This window comes from Amia ocellicauda, chromosome 18 (assembly GCF_036373705.1).
Source record: "Amia ocellicauda isolate fAmiCal2 chromosome 18, fAmiCal2.hap1, whole genome shotgun sequence".
Lineage (NCBI taxonomy): Eukaryota > Metazoa > Chordata > Actinopteri > Amiiformes > Amiidae > Amia > Amia ocellicauda.
This window is the reverse complement of record NC_089867.1, coordinates 21,742,533-21,753,563: the sequence shown is the minus strand read 5'-3', so window position 1 is coordinate 21,753,563 and position 11,031 is coordinate 21,742,533.

Below are 11,031 nucleotides of genomic sequence, written 5' to 3'. Positions count from 1 at the left end.
GGTGCTTTTAAGGAGCAGAGAACATTATGCTGCTAATGAGTGTAATTAGTCCTGCAGTGGACCAGATCACTGCCTTCATTTGTTTTTCGCTGAACATGAGATTTGGCAGTTCTGGCGTTTGGCATGCCACGCACCAATTACCATCCCCTGCACAAATGTGTGGCGTTTCAAATTAAAATGTGTTGTTTTAGAAGACCAGAGGCCTGCTACTCCTCAATAGCTTATTTACAGCTTTTTGTAATTATTCTTAATAATGCACAGCTATGGAAATGACACCTTCTGCTCGCCAGGCTGCAGAATCGGCTTGCTGACGATACTGTCTACAACTCCCAGAAGATGGGCCACTTCCTGGAAGGCTTCCCAGATGCACCCTGGGAAATCTCCTGCACACAGGACAGGCCCATGCGATAGCAGCGTCTCTTCACTTCACTCCTCACTCTTCATGCTCTTCCTACGCTCGGTTTTTGCACAAGCCAGACTAATCTTCCTCCCTGACCTTTTTTACGACATCATAACTGCAGACTTTGACCAGGACTCTGCTGGGGTTAATAGTCTCCAGGATGTTTAAGTCTCCCCCAGCGTTCCTTATCTGTGGATGGAGCTGCAATTAAGCAGATGAGCTTGAACTGCAAGTGCAAATAAGTATTTAATGGCATTTTAAATATTGCAGTTTTTTTTATATATAATGGTTACAAAAGTACCAGCTCTCCTTTGGAGGAAAAGTGACTTCAAACTATGCTCTGCTGAAATCCTGAACCCCAGCCCTACATTCACTACCCGTTCTGGCAGAAGTGGCCGAATGAGGCACTTCCACCTATTTAAAACTTTGCAACAGATTCAATTAGGCCGGCGTTCGATACCTCCTCGGGGGAGCCTTTTTATATTGTTAAATGTATAATGTTTCATAAATATTTTAGAGCAGAATTGGAAAGCTCTGTGGTGGATTAACCGTAGAAGACAACCAACTGCACAGACACACCCGTCTGCGATGGTCAGCTTTTCCAGTCTGTCCATCTATACGTCTATTCACCTGTACATCGGATCGATTTCATTTAATTTTGGATGATTTATTTCAAATAGGTTTTATTTTTCCATAGAAATGCAACTGTTCTGTTCTAATCAGAGCTGAGTGCAGGAGAAATATAAGACCTGGCCCGCCTCAGCTCCACGTCCCAGGCTTATTTTATTAGCGTGCTTTTTCCTCCCTATAGCTTTCAGCTCAGACATAATTTCAGTAATAATACGCTCCTGGCCCTACATTGTGAATGCTATATTAAGCATTTGCTGCTGTAAAAGGTAATTGTATTGTAATGGAAAATAGAGTTCAATATCCTCGCCGTGAATTATACATCAATGCCGCTCCGAAATTGCCCTGGCTAACCGTGCGGCACCCTATTTTATTTTATTATGATGATGATTTTCTTCCCGCAGCTGCAGGCCAGGATGGAGAGTCCGCAGGCGCAACAGTGAGGCCTGCCATTTCCACAACGTGGCGGAGGGGTACACGGAGAGCGCTCGTATTAGAATGCAATGCCTCATTAATTTTAATGGCCCGGAACTTGTCTTTGCGTTCTGAAAAAATAAAGAGTCTGTCGCTTATTAGAGCGCTGTCACTTGATTGTATAACCCAGTGAAAGCGGCAGAACAGGTTAAAGCCAACGATCGCTTCGTTAAGACTGTAAGCCGCCGGTTTAATCATGGAGAGTGGGGGCAGCGAGTAGAAATCACAATCGCTCGACAGTTACAGGACACATCCACTTTTCAAAGCAACTTCTAAAGTAATTTTTATTAATATCCAGTGGATACTAAATTAATAAAAGTTTGGGGCACCATTGAAACAAAGTGGAATTGCCTCATTTCCCCTCCAGCACCTTCGGGTCCATGATATCGAGCGTTGCCTTTTGCGTGAGTCTCTATATTAGATCCTACATGATGTCCACCCTATCAGAGCCAGGTGTGTATGTGTCCACTCCTGATTGTGCTTGGTGTTTTGTAGTTACTCTGTGTCAAAGCTCCTTGTCTTAACGCAGCAGATTTCCGAGCATTTCTTATAACCAGGATGGAGGTCCAAGTGGTGGTGTGGGGCCAAGCCAAGGTCTGGCAGATGGCCTAGAGATGGAGTCCCATCTTCCAGTGCTTCAGGGAAGATAGTACAGTATAGTTGCGAATCAATTAGTGCAGGCACTAATTGACTCATCTCCAGGAAGACGTTGGGGTGACTGAGTATGGGTGTGTGCAGAGTGGTCCCGTCTCCTGTGCTGGAAAACTCCTTGATGATCTCATTCATCACCGGGAGCCGAGTGGGAACCGTGGCGCTCATTCATCCCAGGAGCTGAAAGATAGTGATTGATAACCAACCGAAGAGGAGGAAAGGGCCGGGCGGTGGCGGTGGCGGCGGTGCGCAGTAAGTAATGAAGATGAATGATTTCAATAAAGGAGAGATCCTGCTCCGGAGCGCAGGGAAAGTGGGTCAGTGGAACCTCGCCGTGTGTGCAGTTGTAACGTTGGCTCCATAGGAAGATGTAGAAGAAGAGCAAAAGCACATGAAGAGGTATGACACTGCCGTGAAGTAGGACTCGAGTCCCTCTGTTGTCATTACTGCCCATCTCGCCTTCCTTCTCAGTCAGAGTCGGTCAGCTTAATGATATGAGCGCCCAAGAATGAATCACTTCACCGCCAGCCAGTGGGACGGCCCTCCAGGACTTGATTTCCAAAGTTGGGAAGCAATATTCTCATGAGAGAGGGCTGGGCATGTGTTTATTATAGCATACTTTAAAGCTTATCTATTCACACAAAATGGCTGCACAAGGCACCAATAAATGACCTTAAAGAAATTGTATTTAACCTGCTGGTCTTATGAGTAAATCTTTTCCCGGCTTGAGAAATTCTGGTCCCGAGACTCAAAACTTAATAAATGCACACAAAGCCATCAGAGGCCTCTAACACGGACTCTAGGAGCTAAACTACTGTACACGTGTCATCTGATATTGACCTCTTGTGATGTCTGGAAAGTGCACATGTTTGGGCGACCCTTGCTGTCTGTTTTACAGGATTCTCTTTTTCATTTTTTGAAAAATTGTTCATTTAAAAGTTGTTGAAATGGCCTCATTTGTTCTTATTTATGTCTGCACTGTGCATAGATTTTTAATCCTCTTTTTTGGATGTAGCTGAAAGAATGATAGTAGCCCACAGGAACAATTAGAGCGTAAAAGACAGAGTTTATGGGGCGCAGTGTGCCGGGGAAGAGCGTCTTTGTGAATGATGAGGATTGGATGTGTTCATTTGTATCACACTCCTAATCAGGTCAGGAGTGGCGTGCTTGACTCTCACGTGGGCTCCTCCGATTCTACTCTGCTGTGTTAGTCTGTCGGTGTGGTTTGCTGTGCTGCTCCACTGGGGTGGATCACAGTTGGCTGCGCTTATTTCTCGTTTTTGGCTGTTATAAATATGCCATGCGCTTTTCCTAAAGAACCTCTTCTGAAGATGTGATTCCTTGCCTTCTGTGCGCTCATTTCGTCCTGACACCTCACAGCACTTGGCTCCGGTCACAGTACGCTGTAGTTGTCGACAAGGGTGTCATAGCAATTGATGTAGCCGTCAGTCATCGCTCACCGTGCCTGTCAGGTGTGCGTGTGTCAGTGACACGCTGATGAATGGACACATTTAGCAAATTGATGAACCTGGAGCTTGTCTGCAGCTCCCAGTTCGCCCACACTGGGTTTGGGTGTTTCCTCAGGTTACTGATCTTCTCTGCTCAATGGCGTGGACGTGTGAGCTGCACTGATCGCAATTCTGGACATTGATTTATTTTTCTGCTCTTGTTAGTGATTATAAAACCAAGACAAGAGCATTACGCGATTATAAAGAGATGCCTTTTCAAACTGTTGCCCTGATCTGTGGAAGCAGCTCTCACTTTGGGCTTGAAGAACTGTAATATCCATCCATAATCTCACACACATTGACAGCCACCCTAAACCTGGGTTCTCAAATGTGCTCTCGGTCGTCTTTTCATTTGAGATATCGTCCTCGACTGGATGCACGTAATGCAAGCATATCACCATTCCATTAAAAAGAAGAAATAAAAAGAGATATGCTTTTGTAAATTGAGCTAAGAGAGTAATGCAAACAATTTAATAATTTTCAGGTGAATGCTCCGATGGATTTGAATTAAGAAAGACCTGTATATATTATTTTCTCTTTTTGTGCAGACAATCCAAAAATGTCCTTTGTTCTCTGTGGTGAAGGAGCTTTCCAAATGTGTCACGCAGGACCCAACAGGCAGCGTTTGGGATTCCCGCTGCTCTTCATTAAAACCCTCTAGTACAGCATTATAAAACTGTCCCGTGGCTAAAGTCTTAATCATCCACTTCCACACCAGCCTTTCAGATTCTCGCAACTCTAATATTTTCCCTTTCATCTCTCTGCCAGCTGGAATGGGATGAAGTTCTCTTATGCTAATGCGAAGCTCTGGTGAGTGAGAGCAGCTCGTTTTTATATCACTGAAACCACCTCAAATTGTCTTTCTTTCTTACTCTCCTCTTTGCTTTCTTCTTTCCCTGGCAGCTAAACAAGAACCTCCAGAACTGAACCTGCGTGTGTGAGGTTAACGTAAAACTGTGTCTCAGATTAATTGCCAGTGCAGGCAGCGCATTAACACCTCGAACTCTCGGCGCTGTGACTCCTTGCAAACTGTTGACGGCTTGACCTTCAGAAGGGCACAGGCTGCTTTTAAACAAGCGTGATTGGAAACCGCGCTGTAATTAAAGCCCAGGGGAACTTTTTATTTGTCCGAGAGCGACGCACACACAAGGGAGGCGGGGGACGGACGTGAGAGAAGGGCGCTTGTCACTGAGAGGACGGGGAGAAATGTTCTTTGACCTCTCAACCTTTCCCCGCCTGCTCTCCTATTCCCTCTAGCCGTTACAAGAAGGGCAGTTTGGAATCTCATTAATTCTGCTGCCAATTACTGACACGCTCGTGTTGGGGCGCTGTAAGGTCAGAGACAGGGCCCATATCCCTCGGTGAGCCTCAACCTTGACATACCTACAATGTCGGGTGGCCTGCGGGTGGCACGCTGACCTGACCCACCCTCACTTCCTGCTTCTGTCTGGCATGGGAGTGAGGGGGCGGCAGAAGAGCAAAATAACCAAAATATAATGATTCACCGTTAACCAGTGCCATGGTTCTGGGGGGGAAGGGGTTAATCGCGGTGTGTTTGAGTTGTAATCAGTTTGGAAAGAAGCGTCAGTCACTTTGTCGCTTCACAGGTGTTCACGCAGTGGGGGGCTGGAGGTGGCAAAGGAAGTGCCTTAAAACTGTCTCAGTTTGTGATCTGTGTTGTGGCGTATCGTGCTGTAATTTTTATCTTGGCTGTAGGGGGGGGGAGAAGAAATTAGATCTGACTGACTCATCGTGTATAATAAACCAGACATCTCTCCGTTTCCGATCCTCTCTCTCGGCTCAGCCTGCTAGTGAAGGCGGCCTTACGGAGATGAATGGACGCTAGTCAACCTAGTTTCCTCCAGATGGGTGGAGACGTGAAATATTACGACGGGGAACTAGTCGACGGGCTGTTGAGTTTCAATAAATTCAAACCTAATTGGTGTTTAATGAGGCCTGAAAGATGTAGGAGATCTGTATTGTAATTTTCATGCTTTCTGACTCACTGCAGGAGGATCCATAGTTTCCCTCTCGTTTCTCTGCCGGGGTGGTTCAGAGCATCTGCTTTTTTCCCTGGATTGGCTTCCCTGACTTAATCCTCGTTCTGCTGAAAAGCGTTTCTTTGCGGGTTGTTATGCAGCTCAAATTGGTACTGGAGGGATCCGAACTGAGTACAGGAGTGTCAGCGTGACAAAGAATGGTCCCTTTTACACTTTACTGTGGAAGCGCGCTGCGAAGAGGTTGTTAGCAAAGCAAGTGGGAATTTACAGCAAAGAGAGAGTTTGCAAGAGGGGAAAAGCAGGCGTCTGTCTTCCAGTGTAATGACAATCTGCTGGCAAACCTTAGGATGTCTGATCGGAAAACTAGTGCTGTGAGGAAAGACGGTGTGTCCTTAGGGCCTGAGGGTGCAGTGGTGTGACAGTCCGGGTGTGTTAAGCTTCTCCCGCTGTCCTCATTAGCAGGGTTTGCCGTGTTACAGCTCCGCTCAGACACGCGCAGGGCAATACCTCCGGAGGCGTGCTGTTCAGAGGGGGAAGGGGTGAGACGGGGAGGAGGGGAAGGGGTGGACTGAGGGGAATCAAGAGGCAGGTGGGCTGGAACCATCTAATGAAACATCTTTTCTCTCAAACATACAGGTATAGAGCCATGACACTGCTTGGCACAACACCAAGCACCGTAGGGAGGTGGCACAAACACATCGGTACCAGGTACATGTAGAATAATGGTCAGGCCACAGGAAATGCTGAAGGGAGGAGGAATACATGGAATACATTCTGCAGGGTGGAGGGGTGCAGCTGAGAATAGAAAAATTGATGAAGGTTCAAAAACAGCAGTCGGAGATTGGGGGGGGGGGCGGGTTGAGGTGTGAGCTGCCATTTTCTTTTCCAAGTCGTGCACTGCAGACTGCAGCGCTGACACTAAGAAATGCACTGGAGGTGGAAAGCAGACAGGGAGGAATACATTCGTTCAGCTGCTGGAGATGGAGAACAAGTGAGAGGATTCGGAGGAGAGGAGAGGAGAGAAGAGAGGGGTGGAGAGGGGTGGAGGGGTGGAGACGAGAGGAGAAGAGAGGGGAAGAGAGGAGAGGGGTGGAGGGGTGGAGAGGAGAGGAGAGGAGAGGGGTGGAGGGGTGGAGAGGAGAAGAGAGGGGTGGAGAGGAGAGGAGAAGAGAGGAGAGGGGTGGAGAGGAGAGGAGAAGAGAGGGGTGGAGAGGAGAGGAGAGGGGTGGAGAGGGGTGGAGAGGAGAAGTGGGGAGGAGAGGAGAAGAGGGGAGAGGGGTGGAGAGGAGAGGAGAGGAGAGGGGTGGAGAGGAGAGGAGAAGAGGGGTGGAGAGGAGAGGAGAAGAGAGGGGTGGAGAGGGGAAGAGAGGGGTGGAGAGGACAGGAGAAGAGAGGAGAGGGGTGGAGAGGAGAGGAGAAGAGAGGGATGGAGAGGAGAGGAGAGGGGTGGAGGGGTGGAGAGGAGAGGAGAGGGGTGGAGGGGTGGAGAGGAGAGGAGAAGAGAGGGGTGGAGGGAGGGGAAGTGTTGCTTAAATAATGTAAAATCTCCATTCACACTTATCGGTGATGATTATTATGATGACGATGATCTTTTCCATACAATGGAGTCTGCATATTAGACGACCATCTACAAAAGACAGCTTTGGTGGGTTGGAAATATCTCTTATCATTATGTTTAATTGACAATCCGATACTTTTCTAATCAAATGATTTTTCTAATAATTGTTCAGTTATATGTAGTTGTGAAGTCAACATTGTTTATAAAGCGCATCAATATTTGTCTTGAGTGATTAAATATCTTTTGCTGGTGCTGTCTCCCTCTAGTGTAAACTAAGTAGACTACAAGGGAATCTTTGAGACGTGTTTCTTTTTCCTATTTTCCCTCTACATTCGTGTAATGAAACATGAAGTATAGACGCTACTCCCAACTCACTTCTCTGCGGATTCATTTAATTGTATTATTCTCAGTTTTTTTTTACAGTTGACCTCTGTACTGTCTAATAAAGCATGGAAAAAATACCTGATTGCGTGCTTTGGGAAACTTCATTCTGGGATAGCGCATCTGGAAACAGCTTCAGTAAAATGTCCTGTTATGCGTCGTTATGAACTGCATGGGCCACAGAGTCTGCGACACTTTTATCTCATGAGTGCAGGGTGCTGTACCGTGGTGTTAAACAAACCAAACTATTTTAGTGTGCTAAAATATGGTTAAATCATGGTAAAGTGTAGTGCACCATTTTAAAGAAAATATGGTAAAATGTAGTTTAGCAAAATAAAATGATTGTAAAGTGCAGTTGGATGTATCGTGGTAAAAAGTGTAATGTGGTGTACTGTGGTGAAAGTGTAGATGGGTGTACTGTGGTAAGAACATGGTAAAATACAGTGGTATAAACACAGTAATATGTATAACTTTGAATTCTGTACATCTGCTTCTGCTTCCAGCACAGTTTGTGTTGACATTTAATTGTAAAAAAAAAAAGTGAATGATCTTAAATGGACTTATTTTATATACAGTGCCTAAAGAAATGCTACAATCCCTTTAACTTTTTATACATTTAAATTAGGATTTCACCCCCACAAACACACTTATCTACACACCACACTCTGCACTATAAAGGGGAAACATATACATTGTGAATATATATATATATATATATATATATATACATATACACTCACCTAAAGGATTATTAGGAACACCATACTAATACTGTGTTTGACCCCCTTTCTCCTTCAGAACTGCCTTAATTCTACGTGGCATTGATTCAACAAGGTGCTGAAAGCATTCTTTAGAAATGTTGGCCCATATTGATAGGATAGCATCTTGCAGTTGATGGAGATTTGTGGGATGCACATCCAGGGCACGAAGCTCCCGTTCCACCACATCCCAAAGATGCTCTATTGGGTTGAGATCTGGTGACGGTGGGGGCCAGTTTAGTACAGTGAACTCATTGTCATGTTCAAGAAACCAATTTGAAATGATTCGACCTTTGTGACATGGTGCATTATCCTGCTGGAAGTAGCCATCAGAGGATGGGTACATGGTGGTCATAAAGGGATGGACATGGTCAGAAACAAATCTCAGGTAGGCCGTGGCATTTAAACGATGCCCAGTTGGCACTAAGGGTCCTAAAGTGTGCCAAGAAAACATCCCCCACACCATTACACCACCACCACCAGCCTGCACAGTGGTAACAAGGCATGATGGATCCATGTTCTCATTCTGTTTACGCCAAATTCTGACTCTACCATCTGAATGTCTCAACAGAAATTGAGACTCATCAGACCAGGCAACATTTTTCCAGTCTTCAACTGTCCAATTTTGGTGAGCTTGTGCAAATTGTAGCCTCTTTTTCCTATTTGTAGTGGAGATGAGTGGTACCCGGTGGGGTCTTCTGCTGTTGTAGCCCATCCGCCTCAAGGTTGTACGTGTTGTGGCTTCACAAATGCTTTGCTGCATACCTCGGTTGTAACGAGTGGTTATTTCAGTCAAAGTTGCTCTTCTATCAGCTTGAATCAGTCGGCCCATTCTCCTCTGACCTCTAGAATCAACAAGGCATTTTCGCCCACAGGACTGCCGCATACTGGATGTTTTTCCCTTTTCACACCATTCTTTGTAAACCCTAGAAATGGTTGTGCGTGAAAATCCCAGTAACTGAGCAGATTGTGAAATACTCAGACCGGCCCGTCTGGCACCAACAACCATGCCACGCTCAAAATTGCTTAAATCACCTTTCTTTCCCATTCAGACATTCAGTTTGGAGTTCAGGAGATTGTCTTGACCAGGACCACACCCCTAAATGCATTGAAGCAACTGCCATGTGATTGGTTGGTTAGATAATTGCATTAATGAGAAATTGAACAGGTGTTCCTAATAATCCTTTAGGTGAGTGTATATATTACAAATACAAAACTGAAATATCATAATTGGATAATTGGTTAATACTTGGTAGAAGCACCTTTGGCAATAATTACAGCTGAGTCTGTGGGGATCAGTCTCTACTAACTTTGTACACCTAGATTTGGTAATATATGATCATTCTTTACAAACCTGTTCAAGCTATCAAGCTCTTTGGGGAGCGTTGATGGACAGGAAGTCATGTCCCCCCCCACAAACTGCACAAATGATGATTATATATCTATGATGAGATCAATTATGAGTTTCAACCCTAGACTATAGTACTTTGTCCTCACTGACTTGAAAGCTGCTTGGGACTTGGGTAAGTGACTTGTTGACATCTCTGCTGTTTCTGATGTATATATACTTATATTTGTATTGACACACAGTATCATGGACACTAACCCATCTGCTTACTAGTGCTAAATACACGATCAGCCATAACATTATGACCAGCTGCCTAATATTGTGTAGGTCCCCCTTTTGCCGCCAAAACAGCCCTGACCCGTCGAGGCATGGACTCCACTAGACCTCTGAAGGTGTGCTGTGGTATCTGACACCAAGACATTAGCAGCAGATCCTTTAAGTCCTGTAAGTTGCGAGGTGGGGCCTCCATGGATCGGACTTGATTGTCCAGCACATCCCACAGATGCTCGATTGGATTGAGATCTGGGGAATTTGGAGGCCAAGTCAACACCTTGAACTCGTGATTCATCAGACCAGGCCACCTTCTTCCATTGCTCCGTGGTCCAGTTCTGATGCTCACGTGCCCATTGTAGGCGCTTTCGGCAGTGGACAGGGGTCAGCATGGGCACCCTGACTGGTCTGCGGCTACGCAGCCCCATACGCAACAAACTGCGATGCACTGTGTGTTCTGACTCCTTTCTATCAGAACCAGCATTAACTTTTTCAGCAATTTGAGCTACAGTAGCTCGTCTGTTGGATCGGGCCACACGGGCCAGCCTTCGCTCCCACGTGCATCATTGAGCCTTGGCCGCCCATGACCCTGTCGCCGGTTCACCGCTTTTCCTTCCTTGGACCACTTTTGATAGGTACTGACCCCTGCAGACCGGGAACACCCCACAAGAGCTGCAGGTTTGGAGATGCTCTGACCCAGTCATCTAGCCATCACAATTTGGCCCTTGTCAAAGTCGCTCAGATCCTTACGCTTGCCCATTTTTCCTGCTTCTAACGCATCAACTGAGGACAAAATGTTCACTTGCTGCCTAATATATCCCACCCACTGACAGGAGCCATGATAACGAGATTATCAGTGTTATTCACTGCACCTGTCAGTGGCCATGATGTTATGGCTGATCGGTGGATGCTGTTTTAACACAGTGTGTGCAGCGTTGTGACCTCTGTTGAGATTGACAGCTGGCCGCTAGATGGCGACACAGAACGGGCTGCGCCGCCGCAGACGCAGGCTGTCAGAACACCGGCCTCGTCCTGGCAGCGCAGTCTGCCGCAGCT